This window comes from Xenia sp. Carnegie-2017, unplaced genomic scaffold (genome assembly GCF_021976095.1).
Source record: "Xenia sp. Carnegie-2017 unplaced genomic scaffold, XeniaSp_v1 HiC_scaffold_6, whole genome shotgun sequence".
Lineage (NCBI taxonomy): Eukaryota > Metazoa > Cnidaria > Anthozoa > Malacalcyonacea > Xeniidae > Xenia > Xenia sp. Carnegie-2017.
Window position 1 is genome coordinate 12,695,905 of NW_025813526.1, and position 16,507 is coordinate 12,712,411.

At 25.9% G+C, this 16,507-nt stretch overlaps 15 non-coding genes across 15 annotated transcripts; 2 read left to right on the forward strand and 13 right to left on the reverse strand.

Annotated features, from left to right (window-relative positions):
• Window positions 1–745: 745 nt before the first annotated feature.
• On the reverse strand, window positions 746–817 carry Trnae-uuc. Its single transcript has one exon. It is a non-coding gene; the product is annotated as a tRNA-Glu (tRNA).
• An 874-nt stretch (window positions 818–1,691) lies between these two features.
• Trnae-uuc lies at window positions 1,692–1,763 on the reverse strand. The gene has a single exon. It is a non-coding gene; the product is annotated as a tRNA-Glu (tRNA).
• An 876-nt stretch (window positions 1,764–2,639) lies between these two features.
• On the reverse strand, window positions 2,640–2,711 carry Trnae-uuc. The gene has a single exon. It is a non-coding gene; the product is annotated as a tRNA-Glu (tRNA).
• Window positions 2,712–4,535: 1,824 nt separating this feature from the next.
• On the reverse strand, window positions 4,536–4,607 carry Trnae-cuc. The gene has a single exon. It is a non-coding gene; the product is annotated as a tRNA-Glu (tRNA).
• An 872-nt stretch (window positions 4,608–5,479) lies between these two features.
• Trnae-uuc lies at window positions 5,480–5,551 on the reverse strand. Its single transcript has one exon. It is a non-coding gene; the product is annotated as a tRNA-Glu (tRNA).
• Window positions 5,552–6,430: 879 nt separating this feature from the next.
• Trnae-cuc lies at window positions 6,431–6,502 on the reverse strand. The gene has a single exon. It is a non-coding gene; the product is annotated as a tRNA-Glu (tRNA).
• Window positions 6,503–8,322: 1,820 nt separating this feature from the next.
• Window positions 8,323–8,394, reverse strand: Trnae-cuc. The gene has a single exon. It is a non-coding gene; the product is annotated as a tRNA-Glu (tRNA).
• Window positions 8,395–9,267: 873 nt separating this feature from the next.
• On the reverse strand, window positions 9,268–9,339 carry Trnae-uuc. The gene has a single exon. It is a non-coding gene; the product is annotated as a tRNA-Glu (tRNA).
• An 879-nt stretch (window positions 9,340–10,218) lies between these two features.
• Trnae-cuc lies at window positions 10,219–10,290 on the reverse strand. The gene has a single exon. It is a non-coding gene; the product is annotated as a tRNA-Glu (tRNA).
• Window positions 10,291–11,163: 873 nt separating this feature from the next.
• On the reverse strand, window positions 11,164–11,235 carry Trnae-uuc. The gene has a single exon. It is a non-coding gene; the product is annotated as a tRNA-Glu (tRNA).
• An 879-nt stretch (window positions 11,236–12,114) lies between these two features.
• On the reverse strand, window positions 12,115–12,186 carry Trnae-cuc. The gene has a single exon. It is a non-coding gene; the product is annotated as a tRNA-Glu (tRNA).
• Window positions 12,187–13,058: 872 nt separating this feature from the next.
• On the reverse strand, window positions 13,059–13,130 carry Trnae-uuc. The gene has a single exon. It is a non-coding gene; the product is annotated as a tRNA-Glu (tRNA).
• Window positions 13,131–14,006: 876 nt separating this feature from the next.
• On the reverse strand, window positions 14,007–14,078 carry Trnae-uuc. Its single transcript has one exon. It is a non-coding gene; the product is annotated as a tRNA-Glu (tRNA).
• Window positions 14,079–14,346: 268 nt separating this feature from the next.
• Window positions 14,347–14,418, forward strand: Trnae-uuc. The gene has a single exon. It is a non-coding gene; the product is annotated as a tRNA-Glu (tRNA).
• An 875-nt stretch (window positions 14,419–15,293) lies between these two features.
• Trnae-uuc lies at window positions 15,294–15,366 on the forward strand. The gene has a single exon. It is a non-coding gene; the product is annotated as a tRNA-Glu (tRNA).
• The last annotated feature ends 1,141 nt before the right edge of the window (window positions 15,367–16,507 follow it).

Consider the following 16,507-nt stretch of genomic DNA (forward strand, 5'->3'; position numbering starts at 1 on the left):
ATTGTTACAGATATATTTAAATTGCAAAGTTTTAATTTAAGTTAATTATTATCAGTAAACTGCTTGTTATTCAGTAGCAAAAATATTTAAAATGAGACTCATAAATTAACCCTACAGATTTCTTTTATATTTAAAATTAATAAATATTAATATAAATCATTTGTCTCAATTTTTGGATGTGGATTGAGTTCAATAGTGGTGTGTTTGCTGTTCATGTAAAAGAGAGTAGTGTAAATGCTAATATCGTCCACTCTTTAATTTCAAATCATTACTGTCAATAAAAGTTTAGATTTAGAAGAAAAACCTTGGTAAAGAATGTTTTATATTAAAATGGTAAGTAAAGTATATAAAAGTAGCAAAACTTCTTAAGTTGTTTAAATCAATAAGAAATAGCAAAGAAAAATGCAGTCTGAATTAAAATTTTCATGTCATGTTATTTAGTGAAACGCCCAACGTGGGTTTGAAACTACTACCTTAACATTAAGACTGACTTGGTCTACCAAACGAACTAGTCATGCTTTAATCTTTGATTATTAAAATATTTGTCAAGAAATTAAAACTACATGCAGAAAACGTAAAGATTAACATTTAAAAATAAGAATTTCCCAGTACAGTTTTCACATTAAATATCTTTTGAATGAATTAATTTTTGTCAGCCCATTTAATTCTATTTTGTTTATTAACAAAAATAATAAAGTAAATAGGCTAAAAGTAATAAGTCTTATGACGAAAAGAGTTCGTTTTATTTCCATACCGGGAATCGAACCCGGGCATTGTGGGTGAAAACCACAAATCCTAACCACTAGACCATATGGAAGTGTTTATAATTTAAAAATTTCTGTTAACTTTATTGTATAGAAGCTATTACGAATCTTATCAAATTGAGATTGATTAATTAAATAATAAGTCAGTCAGTAAAATATTGCAAGTATCTGACAAGTATTAAATATTGTTACAGATATATTTAAATTGAAAGTTTTGTTTTAAGTTAATTATTATCAGAAACTGCTTGTTATTCAGTAGCAAAAATATTTAAAATGAGACTCATAAATTAACCCTACAGATTTCTTTTATATTTAAAATTAATAAATATTAATATAAATCATTTGTCTCAATTTTTGGATGTGGATTGAGTTCAATAGTGGTGTGTTTGCTGTTCATGTAAAAGAGAGTAGTGTAAATGCTAATATCGTCCACTCTTTAATTTCAAATCATTACTGTCAAGAAAAGTTAAGATTTAGAAGAAAAACCTTGGTGAAGAAAGTTATATATTAAAGCGACAAATAAAGCATATAAAAGTAGCAAAATGTCTTAAGTTGTTTAAATTAATAAGAAATAGCAAAGAAAAATGCAGTCTGAATTAAAATTTTCATGTCATGTTATTTAGTGAAACGCCCAACGTGGGTTTGAAACTACTACCTTAACATTAAGACTGACTTGGTCTACCAAACGAACTAGTCATGCTTTAATCTTTGATTATTAAAATATTTGTCAAGAAATTAAAACTACATGCAGAAAACGTAAAGATTAACATTTAAAAATAAGAATTTCCCAGTACAGTTTTCACATTAAATATCTTTTGAATGAATTAATTTTTGTCAGCCAATTTAATTCTATTTTGTTTATTATCAAAAATAATAAAGTAAATATTCTAAAAATAATAAGTCTTATGACGAAAAGAGTTCGTTTTATTTCCATACCGGGAATCGAACCCGGGCATTGTGGGTGAAAACCACAAATCATAACCACTAGACCATATGGAAGTGTTTATAATTTAAAAATTTCTGTTAACTTTATTGTATAGAAGCTATTACGAATCTTATCAAATTGAGATTGATTAATTAAATAATAAGTCAGTCAGTAAAATATTGCAAGTATCTGACAAGTATTAAATATTGTTACAGATATATTTAAATTGCAAAGTTTTAAATTAAGTTAATTATTATCAGTAAACTGCTTATTATTCAGTAGCAAAAATATTTAAAATGAGACTCATAAATTAACCCTACAGATTTCTTTTATATTTAAAATTAATAAATATTAATATAAATCATTTGTCTCAATTTTTGGATGTGGATTGAGTTCAATAGTGGTGTGTTTGCTGTTCATGTAAAAGAGAGTAGTGTAAATGCTAATATCGTCCACTCTTTAATTTCAAATCATTACTGTCAATAAAAGTTTAGATTTAGAAGAAAAACCTTGGTAAAGAATGTTTTATATTAAAATGGTAAGTAAAGTATATAAAAGTAGCAAAACTTCTTAAGTTGTTTAAATCAATAAGAAATAGCAAAGAAAAATGCAGTCTGAATTAAAATTTTCATGTCATGTTATTTAATGAAACGCCCAACGTGGGTTTGAAACTACTACCTTAACATTAAGACTGACTTGTTCTACCAAACGAACTAGTCATGCTTTTATCTTTGATTATTGAAATATTTGTCAAGAAATTAAAATTACATACAGAAAACGTAAAGATTAACATTTAAAAGTAAGAATTTCCCAGTACAGTTTTCACATTAAATATCTTTTGAATGAATTAATTTTTGTCAGCCCATTTAATTCTATTTTGTTTATTAACAAAAATAATAAAGTAAATAGGCTAAAAGTAATAAGTCTTATGACGAAAAGAGTTCGTTTTATTTCCATACCGGGAATCGAACCCGGGCATTGTGGGTGAAAACCACAAATCGTAACCACTAGACCATACGGAAGTGTTTATAATTTAAAAATTTCTGTTAAGTTTATGGTATAGAAGCTATTACGAATCTTATGAAATTGAGATTGATTGATTAAATAATAAGTCAGTCAGTAAAATATTGCAAGTATCTGACAAGTATTAAATATTGTTACAGATATATTTAAATTGAAAGTTTTGTTTTAAGTTAATTATTATCAGAAACTGCTTGTTATTCAGTAGCAAAAATATTTAAAATGAGACTCATAAATTAACCCTACAGATTTCTTTTATATTTAAAATTAATAAATATTAATATAAATCATTTTTCTCAATTTTTGGATGTGGATTGAGTTCAATAGTTGAGTGTTTGCTGTTCATGTAAAAGAGAGTAGTGTAAATGCTAATATCGTCCACTCTTTAATTTCAAATCATTACTCTCAAGAAAAGTTTAGATTTAGAAGAAAAACCTTGGTAAAGAATGTTTTATATTAAAATGATAAATAAAGTATATAAAAGTAGCAAAATTTCTTAAGTTGTTTAATATAATAAGAAATAGCAAAGAAAAATGCAGTCTGAATTAAAATTTTCATAACATTTTATTTAATGAAACGCCCAACGTGCGTTTCAAACTACTACCTTAACATTACGACTGACTTGTTCTACCAAACAAACTAGTCATGCTTTAATCTTTCATTATTGAAATATTTGTCAAGAAAGTAAACCTACATGCCGAAAACGTAAAGATTAACATTTAAAAACAAGAATTTCCCAGTACAGTTTTCACATTAAATATCTTTTGAATGAATTAATTTTTGTCAGCCAATTTAATTCTATTTTGTTTATTATTAAATATAATAAAGTAAATAGGTTAAAAGAAATAAGTCTTATTGACGAAAAGAGTTCATTTCATTTCCAAATGGGGAAACGACCCCGGGCTATGTGGTGAAAACCACAAATCCTAACCACTAGACCATATGGAAGTGCTTATAATGTAAAAATTTCTGTTAAGTTGACGGTATAGAACCTATTACGAATCTTTTCAAATTGAGATTGATTGATTACATAATAAGTCAGTCAGTAAAATATTTTAAACATCTGACAAGTATTAAATATTGTTAAAGATATATTTAAATTGCAAAGTTTTGATTTAAGTTAAATATTATCAGAAAACTGTTTGTTATTCAGTAGCAAAAATATTTAAAATGAGACTCATAAATTAAGCCTACAAATTTATTTCATATTTAAAATTAATAAGTATTAACTTGAAAATAATTTCTCTCAATTTTTGGATGTGGATTGAGTTTAATAGTGGAGTGTTTGCTGTTCATGTAAAAGAGAGTAGTGTAAATGCTAACATCGTCCACTCTTTAATTTCAAATCATTACTGTCAATAAAAGTTAAGATTTAGAAGAAAAATCTTGGTGAAGAATGTTTTATATTAAAATGATAAATAAATTATATAAAAGTAGCAAATTTCTTAAGTTGTTTAATTTAGTAAGAAATGGTAAAGAAAAAAACAGTCTGAATTAATATTTTCATGTCATGTTATTTAATGAAACGCCCAACGTGGGTTTGAAACTTCTACCTTAACATTAAGACTTACTTGGTCTACGAAACGAACTAGTCTTGCTTTAATCTTTGACTATTGAAATATTTGTCAAGATATTAAAACTACATCCAGAAAACGTAAAGATTTACATTTAAAAAGAAGCATTTCCCAGTACAGTTTTCACATTAAACGTCTTTTGAGTGAATTAATTTTTGTCAGCCAATTTAATTCTATTTTGTTTATTATCAAAAATAATAAATTAAATAGGCTAAAACTAATAAGTCTTATTAACGAAAAGAGCTTGCTTTATTTCCATACCGGGAATCGAACCCGGGCCTTGTGGGTGAGAACCACAAATCCTAACCACTAGACCATATGGAAGGGTTCATAACTTAAAAATTTCGGTTTTGTTTATGGTATAGATGTTATTACGAATATTTTCAAATTGAGATTCATTGATTAAATGATAAGTCAGTTCCTAAAATATTCAAATATCTGAAAATTATAAATCTTGTTATAGATATATTTAAATTGCAAAGTTTTGTTTTAAGTTAATTACTAATAGCAAACTGTTTGTTATTTGTACCTAATATATTTAAAATGAGACTCATAAATTAACCCTACAGATTTCTTCAATATTTAAAATTAATAAGTATTAATATAAATCATTTTTCTCAATTTTGGATGTGGATTGTGTTTAATAGTGGAGTGTTTGCTGTTCATGTAAAAGAGAGAAGTGTAAATGCTAATATCGTCCACTCTTTAATTTCAAATCATTACTGTCAAGAAAAGTTAAGATTTAGAAGAAAACCTTGGTAAAGAATGTTTTATATTAAAATGATAAATAAAGTATATAAAAGTAGCAAAATTTCTTAAGTTGTTTAATATAATAAGAAATAGCAAAGAAAAATGCAGTCTGAATTAAAATTTTCATGTCATTTTATTTAATGAAACGCCCAACGTGGGTTTCAAACTACTACCTTAACATTAAGACTGACTTGTTCTACCAAACAAACTAATCATGCTTTAATCTTTGATTATTGAAATATTTGTCAAGAAAGTAAACCTACATGCCGAAAACGTAAAGATTAACATTTAAAAACAAGAATTTCCCAGTACAGTTTTCACATTAAATATCTTTTGAATGAATTAATTTTTGTCAGCCAATTTAATTCTATTTTGTTTATTATTAAATATAATAAAGTAAATAGGTTAAAAAAAATAAGTCTTATTGACGAAAAGAGTTCATTTCATTTCCAAATGGGGATTCGAACCCGGGCCTTGTGGGTGAAAACCACAAATCCTAACCACTAGACCATATGGAAGTGCTTATAATGTAAAAATTTCTGTTAAGTTGACGGTATAAAAAGCTATTACGAATCTTTTCAAATTGAGATTGATTGATTACATAATAAGTCAGTCAGTAAAATATTTCAAACATCTGACAAGTATTAAATATTGTTAAAGATATATTTAAATTGCAAAGTTTTGATTTAAGTTAAATATTATCAGAAAACTGTTTGTTATTCAGTAGCAAAAATATTTAAAATGAGACTCATAAATTAAGCCTACAAATTTATTTCATATTTACAATTAATAAGTATTAACTTGAAAATAATTTCTCTCAATTTTTGGATGTGGATTGAGTTTAATAGTGGAGTGTTTGCTGTTCATGTAAAAGAGAGTAGTGTAAATGCTAACATCGTCCACTCTTTAATTTCAAATCATTACTGTCAATAAAAGTTAAGATTTAGAAGAAAAATCTTGGTGAAGAATGTTTTATATTAAAATGATAAATAAATTATATAAAAGTAGCAAATTTCTTAAGTTGTTTAATTTAGTAAGAAATGGTAAAGAAAAAAACAGTCTGAATTAATATTTTCATGTCATGTTATTTAATGAAACGCCCAACGTGGGTTTGAAACTTCTACCTTAACATTAAGACTTACTTGGTCTACGAAACGAACTAGTCTTGCTTTAATCTTTGACTATTGAAATATTTGTTAAGATATTAAAACTACATCCAGAAAACGTAAAGATTTACATTTAAAAAGAAGCATTTCCCAGTACAGTTTTCACATTAAACGTCTTTTGAGTGAATTAATTTTTGTCAGCCAATTTAATTCTATTTTGTTTATTATCAAAAATAATAAATTAAATAGGCTAAAACTAATAAGTCTTATTAACGAAAAGAGCTTGCTTTATTTCCATACCGGGAATCGAACCCGGGCCTTGTGGGTGAGAACCACAAATCCTAACCACTAGACCATATGGAAGGGTTCATAACTTAAAAATTTCGGTTTTGTTTATGGTATAGATGTTATTACGAATATTTTCAAATTGAGATTCATTGATTAAATGATAAGTCAGTTCCTAAAATATTCAAATATCTGAAAATTATAAATCTTGTTATAGATATATTTAAATTGCAAAGTTTTGTTTTAAGTTAATTACTAATAGCAAACTGTTTGTTATTTGTACCTAATATATTTAAAATGAGACTCATAAATTAACCCTACAGATTTCTTCAATATTTAAAATTAATAAGTATTAATATAAATCATTTTTCTCAATTTTGGATGTGGATTGTGTTTAATAGTGGAGTGTTTGCTGTTCATGTAAAAGAGAGAGTGTAAATGCTAATATCGTCCACTCTTTAATTTCAAATCATTACTGTCAAGAAAAGTTAAGATTTAGAAGAAAACCTTAGTAAAGAATGTTTTATATTAAAATGATAAATAAAGTATATAAAAGTAGCAAAATTTCTTAAGTTGTTTAATATAATAAGAAATAGCAAAGAAAAATGCAGTCTGAATTAAAATTTTCATAACATTTTATTTAATGAAACGCCCAACGTGCGTTTCAAACTACTACCTTAACATTACGACTGACTTGTTCTACCAAACAAACTAGTCATGCTTTAATCTTTCATTATTGAAATATTTGTCAAGAAAGTAAACCTACATGCCGAAAACGTAAAGATTAACATTTAAAAACAAGAATTTCCCAGTACAGTTTTCACATTAAATATCTTTTGAATGAATTAATTTTTGTCAGCCAATTTAATTCTATTTTGTTTATTATTAAATATAATAAAGTAAATAGGTTTAAAAAATAAGTCTTATTGACGAAAAGAGTTCATTTCATTTCCAAATGGGAATCGAACCCGGGCCTTGTGGGTGAAAACCACAAATCCTAACCACTAGACCATATGGAAGTGCTTATAATGTAAAAATTTCTGTTAAGTTGACGGTATAAAAAGCTATTACGAATCTTTTCAAATTGAGATTGATTGATTACATAATAAGTCAGTCAGTAAAATATTTCAAACATCTGACAAGTATTAAATATTGTTAAAGATATATTTAAATTGCAAAGTTTTGATTTAAGTTAAATATTATCAGAAAACTGTTTGTTATTCAGTAGCAAAAATATTTAAAATGAGACTCATAAATTAAGCCTACAAATTTATTTCATATTTACAATTAATAAGTATTAACTTGAAAATAATTTCTCTCAATTTTTGGATGTGGATTGAGTTTAATAGTGGAGTGTTTGCTGTTCATGTAAAAGAGAGTAGTGTAAATGCTAACATCGTCCACTCTTTAATTTCAAATCATTACTGTCAATAAAAGTTAAGATTTAGAAGAAAAATCTTGGTGAAGAATGTTTTATATTAAAATGATAAATAAATTATATAAAAGTAGCAAATTTCTTAAGTTGTTTAATTTAGTAAGAAATGGTAAAGAAAAAAACAGTCTGAATTAATATTTTCATGTCATGTTATTTAATGAAACGCCCAACGTGGGTTTGAAACTTCTACCTTAACATTAAGACTTACTTGGTCTACGAAACGAACTAGTCTTGCTTTAATCTTTGACTATTGAAATATTTGTTAAGATATTAAAACTACATCCAGAAAACGTAAAGATTTACATTTAAAAAGAAGCATTTCCCAGTACAGTTTTCACATTAAACGTCTTTTGAGTGAATTAATTTTTGTCAGCCAATTTAATTCTATTTTGTTTATTATCAAAAATAATAAATTAAATAGGCTAAAACTAATAAGTCTTATTAACGAAAAGAGCTTGCTTTATTTCCATACCGGGAATCGAACCCGGGCCTTGTGGGTGAGAACCACAAATCCTAACCACTAGACCATATGGAAGGGTTCATAACTTAAAAATTTCGGTTTTGTTTATGGTATAGATGTTATTACGAATATTTTCAAATTGAGATTCATTGATTAAATGATAAGTCAGTTCCTAAAATATTCAAATATCTGAAAATTATAAATCTTGTTATAGATATATTTAAATTGCAAAGTTTTGTTTTAAGTTAATTACTAATAGCAAACTGTTTGTTATTTGTACCTAATATATTTAAAATGAGACTCATAAATTAACCCTACAGATTTCTTCAATATTTAAAATTAATAAGTATTAATATAAATCATTTTTCTCAATTTTTGGATGTGGATTGTGTTTAATAGTGGAGTGTTTGCTGTTCATGTAAAAGAGAGAAGTGTAAATGCTAATATCGTCCACTCTTTAATTTCAAATCATTACTGTCAAGAAAAGTTAAGATTTAGAAGAAAAACCTTAGTAAAGAATGTTTTATATTAAAATGATAAATAAAGTATATAAAAGTAGCAAAATTTCTTAAGTTGTTTAATATAATAAGAAATAGCAAAGAAAAATGCAGTCTGAATTAAAATTTTCATGTCATTTTATTTAATGAAACGCCCAACGTGGGTTTCAAACTACTACCTTAACATTAAGACTGACTTGTTCTACCAAACAAACTAATCATGCTTTAATCTTTGATTATTGAAATATTTGTCAAGAAAGTAAACCTACATGCCGAAAACGTAAAGATTAACATTTAAAACAAGAATTTCCCAGTACAGTTTTCACATTAAATATCTTTTGAATGAATTAATTTTTGTCAGCCAATTTAATTCTATTTTGTTTATTATTAAATATAATAAAGTAAATAGGTTTAAAAAAATAAGTCTTATTGACGAAAAGAGTTCATTTCATTTCCAAATGGGGAATCGAACCCGGGCCTTGTGGGTGAAAACCACAAATCCTAACCACTAGACCATATGGAAGTGCTTATAATGTAAAAATTTCTGTTAAGTTGACGGTATAAAAAGCTATTACGAATCTTTTCAAATTGAGATTGATTGATTACATAATAAGTCAGTCAGTAAAATATTTCAAACATCTGACAAGTATTAAATATTGTTAAAGATATATTTAAATTGCAAAGTTTTGATTTAAGTTAAATATTATCAGAAAACTGTTTGTTATTCAGTAGCAAAAATATTTAAAATGAGACTCATAAATTAAGCCTACAAATTTATTTCATATTTACAATTAATAAGTATTAACTTGAAAATAATTTCTCTCAATTTTTGGATGTGGATTGAGTTTAATAGTGGAGTGTTTGCTGTTCATGTAAAAGAGAGTAGTGTAAATGCTAACATCGTCCACTCTTTAATTTCAAATCATTACTGTCAATAAAAGTTAAGATTTAGAAGAAAAATCTTGGTGAAGAATGTTTTATATTAAAATGATAAATAAATTATATAAAAGTAGCAAATTTCTTAAGTTGTTTAATTTAGTAAGAAATGGTAAAGAAAAAAACAGTCTGAATTAATATTTTCATGTCATGTTATTTAATGAAACGCCCAACGTGGGTTTGAAACTTCTACCTTAACATTAAGACTTACTTGGTCTACGAAACGAACTAGTCTTGCTTTAATCTTTGACTATTGAAATATTTGTTAAGATATTAAAACTACATCCAGAAAACGTAAAGATTTACATTTAAAAAGAAGCATTTCCCAGTACAGTTTTCACATTAAACGTCTTTTGAGTGAATTAATTTTTGTCAGCCAATTTAATTCTATTTTGTTTATTATCAAAAATAATAAATTAAATAGGCTAAAACTAATAAGTCTTATTAACGAAAAGAGCTTGCTTTATTTCCATACCGGGAATCGAACCCGGGCCTTGTGGGTGAGAACCACAAATCCTAACCACTAGACCATATGGAAGGGTTCATAACTTAAAAATTTCGGTTTTGTTTATGGTATAGATGTTATTACGAATATTTTCAAATTAGATTCATTGATTAAATGATAAGTCAGTTCCTAAAATATTCAAATATCTGAAAATTATAAATCTTGTTATAGATATATTTAAATTGCAAAGTTTTGTTTTAAGTTAATTACTAATAGCAAACTGTTTGTTATTTGTACCTAATATATTTAAAATGAGACTCATAAATTAACCCTACAGATTTCTTCAATATTTAAAATTAATAAGTATTAATATAAATCATTTTTCTCAATTTTTGGATGTGGATTGTGTTTAATAGTGGAGTGTTTGCTGTTCATGTAAAAGAGAGAAGTGTAAATGCTAATATCGTCCACTCTTTAATTTCAAATCATTACTGTCAAGAAAAGTTAAGATTTAGAAGAAAAACCTTGGTAAAGAATGTTTTATATTAAAATGATAAATAAAGTATATAAAAGTAGCAAAATTTCTTAAGTTGTTTAATATAATAAGAAATAGCAAAGAAAAATGCAGTCTGAATTAAAATTTTCATGTCATTTTATTTAATGAAACGCCCAACGTGGGTTTCAAACTACTACCTTAACATTAAGACTGACTTGTTCTACCAAAAAAACTAATCATGCTTTAATCTTTGATTATTGAAATATTTGTCAAGAAAGTAAACCTACATGACGAAAACGTAAAGATTAACATTTAAAAACAAGAATTTCCCAGTACAGTTTTCACATTAAATATCTTTTGAATGAATTAATTTTTGTCAGCCAATTTAATTCTATTTTGTTTATTATTAAATGTAATAAAGTAAATAGGTTAAAAAAAATAAGTCTTATTGACGAAAAGAGTTCATTTCATTTCCAAATGGGGATTCGAACCCGGGCCTTGTGGGTGAAAACCACAAATCCTAACCACTAGACCATATGGAAGTGCTTATAATGTAAAAATTTCTGTTAAGTTGACGGTATAAAAAGCTATTACGAATCTTTTCAAATTGAGATTGATTGATTACATAATAAGTCAGTCAGTAAAATATTTCAAACATCTGACAAGTATTAAATATTGTTAAAGATATATTTAAATTGCAAAGTTTTTATTTAAGTTAAATATTATCAGAAAACTGTTTGTTATTCAGTAGCAAAAATATTTAAAATGAGACTCATAAATTAAGCCTACAAATTTCTTTCATATTTACAATTAATAAGTATTAACTTGAAAATAATTTCTCTCAATTTTTGGATATGGATTGAGTTTAATAGTGGAGTGTTTGCTGTTCATGTAAAAGAGAGTAGTGTAAATGCTAACATCGTCCACTCTTTAATTTCAAATCATTACTGTCAATAAAAGTTAAGATTTAGAAGAAAAATCTTGGTGAAGAATGTTTTATATTAAAATGATAAATAAATTATATAAAAGTAGCAAATTTCTTAAGTTGTTTAATTTAGTAAGAAATGGTAAAGAAAAAAACAGTCTGAATTAATATTTTCATGTCATGTTATTTAATGAAACGCCCAACGTGGGTTTGAAACTTCTACCTTAACATTAAGACTTACTTGGTCTACGAAACGAACTAGTCTTGCTTTAATCTTTGACTATTGAAATATTTGTCAAGATATTAAAACTACATCCAGAAAACGTAAAGATTTACATTTAAAAAGAAGCATTTCCCAGTACAGTTTTCACATTCAACGTCTTTTGAGTGAATTAATTTTTGTCAGCCAATTTAATTCTATTTTGTTTATTATCAAAAATAATAAATTAAATAGGCTAAAACTAATAAGTCTTATTAACGAAAAGAGTTTGCTTTATTTCCATACCGGGAATCGAACCCAGGCCTTGTGGGTGAGAACCACAAATCCTAACCACTAGACCATATGGAAGGGTTCATAACTTAAAAATTTCGGTTTAGTTTATGGTATAGATGTTATTACGAATATTTTCAAATTGAGATTCATTGATTAAATGATAAGTCAGTTCCTAAAATATTCAAATATCTGAAAATTATAAATCTTGTTATAGATATATTTAAATTGCAAAGTGTTGTTTTAAGTTAATTACTAATAGCAAACTGTTTGTTATTTGTACCTAATATATTTAAAATGAGACTCATAAATTAACCCTACAGATTTCTTTAATATTTAAAATTAATAAGTATTAATATAAATCATTTTTCTCAATTTTTGGATGTGGATTGTGTTTAATAGTGGAGTGTTTGCTGTTCATGTAAGAGAGAGAAGTGTAAATGCTAATATCGTCCACTCTTTAATTTCAAATCATTACTGTCAAGAAAAGTTAAGATTTAGAAGAAAAACCTTGGTGAAGAAAGTTATATATTAAAGCGACAAATAAAGCATATAAAAGTAGCAAAGTGTCTTAAGTTGTTTAAATTAATAAGAAATAGCAAAGAAAAATGCAGTCTGAATTAAAATTTTCATGTCATGTCATTTAATGAAACGCCCAACGTGGGTTTGAAACTACTACCTTAACATTAAGACTGACTTGTTCTACCAAACGAACTAGTCATGCTTTAATCTTTGATAATTGAAATATTTGTCAAGAAATTAAAACTACATGCAGAAAACGTAAATATTAACATTTAAAAATAAGAATTTCCCAGTACAGTTTTCACATAAATATCTTTTGAATGAATTAATTTTTGTCAGCCAATTTAATTCTATTTTGTTTATTATCAAAAATAATAAAGTCAATAGGCTAAAAGTAATAAGTCTTATGACGAAAAGAGTTCGTTTTATTTCCATACCGGGAATCGAACCCGGGCATTGTGCGTGAAAACCACAAATCTTAACCACTAGACCATATGGAAGTGTTAATAATTTAAAAATTTCTGTTAACTTTATGGTATAGAAGCTATTACGAATCTTATCAAATTGAGATTGATTGATTAAATAATAAGTCAGTCAGTAAAATATTGCAAGTATCTGACAAGTATTAAATATTGTTACAGATATATTTAAATTGCAAAGTTTTAATTTAAGTTAATTATTATCAGTAAACTGCTTGTTATTCAGTAGCAAAAATATTTAAAATGAGACTCATAAATTAACCCTACAGATTACTTTTATATTTAAAATTAATGAGTATTAATATAAATCTTTTTTCTCAATTTTTGGATGTGGATTGAGTTCAATAGTGGAGTGTTTGCTGTTCATGTAAAAGAGAGTAGTGTAAATGCTAATATCGTCCACTCTTTAATTTCAAATCATTACTGTCAAGAAAAGTTAAGATTTAGAAGAAAAACCTTGGTAAAGAATGTTTTATATTAAAATGATAAATAAAGTATATAAAAGTAGCAAAACTTCTTAAGTTGTTTAAATTAATAAGAAAAAGAAAAGAAAAATGCAGTCTGAATTAAAATTTTCATGTCATGTTATTTAATGAAACGCGCAACGTGGGTTTGAAACTACTACCTTAACATTAAGACTGACTTGTTCTACCAAACGAACTAGTCATGCTTTTATCTTTGATTAATGAAATATTTGTCAAGAAATTAAAACTACATACAGAAAACGTAAAGATTAACATTTAAAAACAAGAATTTCCCAGTACAGTTTTCACATTAAATATCTTTTGAATGAATTAATTTTTGTCAGCCAATTTAATTCTATTTTGTTTATTATCAAAAATAATAAAGTCAATAGGCTAAAAGTAATAAGTCTTATGACGAAAAGAGTTCGTTTTATTTCCATACCGGGAATCGAACCGGGGCATTGTGGGTGAAAACCACAAATCCTAACCACTAGACCATATGGAAGTGTTTATAATTTAAAAATTTCTATTAAGTTTATGGTATAGAAGCTATTACGAATGTTTTCAAATTGAGATTAATTGATTTGCTATTAATAATGAACTTAAAACAAAATTTTGCAATTTAAATATAACTACAACAAAATTTAATATTTCTCAGATATTTAAAATATTTTAGTTACTGACTTATTATTTAATCAATGAATCTTAAATTGAAAATATTCGAAACTACTTTTATACCATAAACTTAACAGAAATTTTTAAATTATGAACACTTCCATACGGTCTAGTGGTTAGGATTTGTGGTTTTCACCCACAAGGCCCTGGTTCGATTCCTGGTATGGAAATAAAGCAAACTCTTTTCGTCAATAAAACTTATTAGTTTTAACCTATTTACTTTATTATTTTTAATAATAAACAAAATAGAATTAAATTGATTGACAAAAATAAATCAATTCAAAAGATGATTAATGCAAAAACTGCACTGGAAAATGCTAATTTTTAAATGTTAATCTTGACGTTTTCTGCATGTAGTTTTAATTTGTTGGCAAATATTTCATTAATTAAAGATTAAAGCATGACTAATTTGATTGGTAGAACAAGTAAGTCTTGATGTTAATGTAGTCTTCTAAAACCCACGTTGGGCGCCTAACTAAAAAACATGACATGAAAATTTCAATTCAGACTGTTTTTTTCTTTGCTATTTCTTATTAAATTAAACAACTTAAGAATTTTGCTGCTTTTATAAACCTTATTTGTCACTTCAATATATAACTTTCTCCACCAAGGTTGCTCTTCTAAATCTTAACTTTTCTTGACAGTAATGATTTGAAATTAAAGAGTGGACGATGTTAGCATTTACACTAGACTCTTTTACATGAAAATCAAATACTCCACTATTAAACTCAATCCCCATCCAAAATTGAGCAAAATTATTTTTACATTAGTACTTATTAATTTTAAATATGAAAGAAAGCTGTCGGGTTAATTTATGAGTCTCAATTTTAATATATTAGCTACAAATAACAAACAATTTGCTATTAATAATGAACTTAACACAAACTTTTGCAATTTAAATATAACTATAACAAGATTTAATACTTGTCAGATATTTGAAATATTTTAGTCACTGACTTATTATTTAATAAATCAATCTTAAATTGAAAATATTCGAAATAACTTTTATACTATAAACTTAACAGAAATTTTTAAATTATGAACACTTCCATATGGTCTAGTGGTTAGGATTTGTGGTTTTCACCTACAAGGCCCGGGTTTGATTCCCGGTATGAAGTAAAGCAAACTCTTTTCATCAATAAGACTTATTACTTTTAACCTATTTACTTTATTATTTTTAATAATAAACAAAATAGAATTAAATTGGCTAACAAAAATAGATCCAATCAAAAGATGTTTAATGTAAAACTGGATTGGGAAATGCTTACTTTGAAATGTTAATCCTCACGTTTTCTGCATGTAGTTTTAATTTCTTGGCAAATATTTCATTAGTCAAAGATTAAAGCATGACTAGTTTGTTTAGTATAACAAGGCAGCCTTGATGTTAAGGTATTATTTTAAGACCCATTTTAGGAGCTTCACTAAATAACATGACATGGAAATTTCAATTCAGACTGTTTTTTTCTTTGTTATTTCTTATTAAATTAAACAACTTAAGAAATTTTGCTACTTTTATATACTTTATTTGTCAATTCAATATATCACTTTCTCCACCAAGGTAGCTCTTCTAAATCTTAACTTTTCTTGACAGTAATCATTTGAAATTAAAGAGTGGACGATGTTAGCATTTACATCACACTCTTTTACTTGAAAAGCAAATACTCCACTATTAAACTCAATCCCCATACAAAATTGAGGAATATGATTATTATATTTGTACTTATTAATTTTAAATAAGAAAGAAATCTGTTGGGTTAATTTGTGAGTCTCCTTTTTTATATATTAGCTACAAATCACAAACAATTTGCTATTAATAATTAAATTAACGCAAAGTTTTACAATTTAAATATAACTATAACAAGATTAAATACTTGTCAGATACTTAAAATATTTTAGTGACTGACTTATTATTTTATTAATCAATCTTAAATTGAAAATATTCGAAATAAATTTTATACCATAAACTTAACAGAAATTTTTAAATTATGAACACTTCCATATATTACTTTTAAATGTTAATCCTCACGTTTTCTGCATGTAGTTTTAATTTCTTGGCAAATATTTCATTAGTCAAAGATTAAAGCATGACTAGTTTGTTTAGTAGAACAAGGCAGCCTTGATGTTAAGGTATTATTTTAAGACCCATTTTAGGAGCTTCACTAAATAACATGACATGGAAATTTCAATTCAGACTTTTTTTTTCTTTGTTATTTCTTATTAAATTAAACAACTTAAGAAATTTTGCTACTTTTATATACT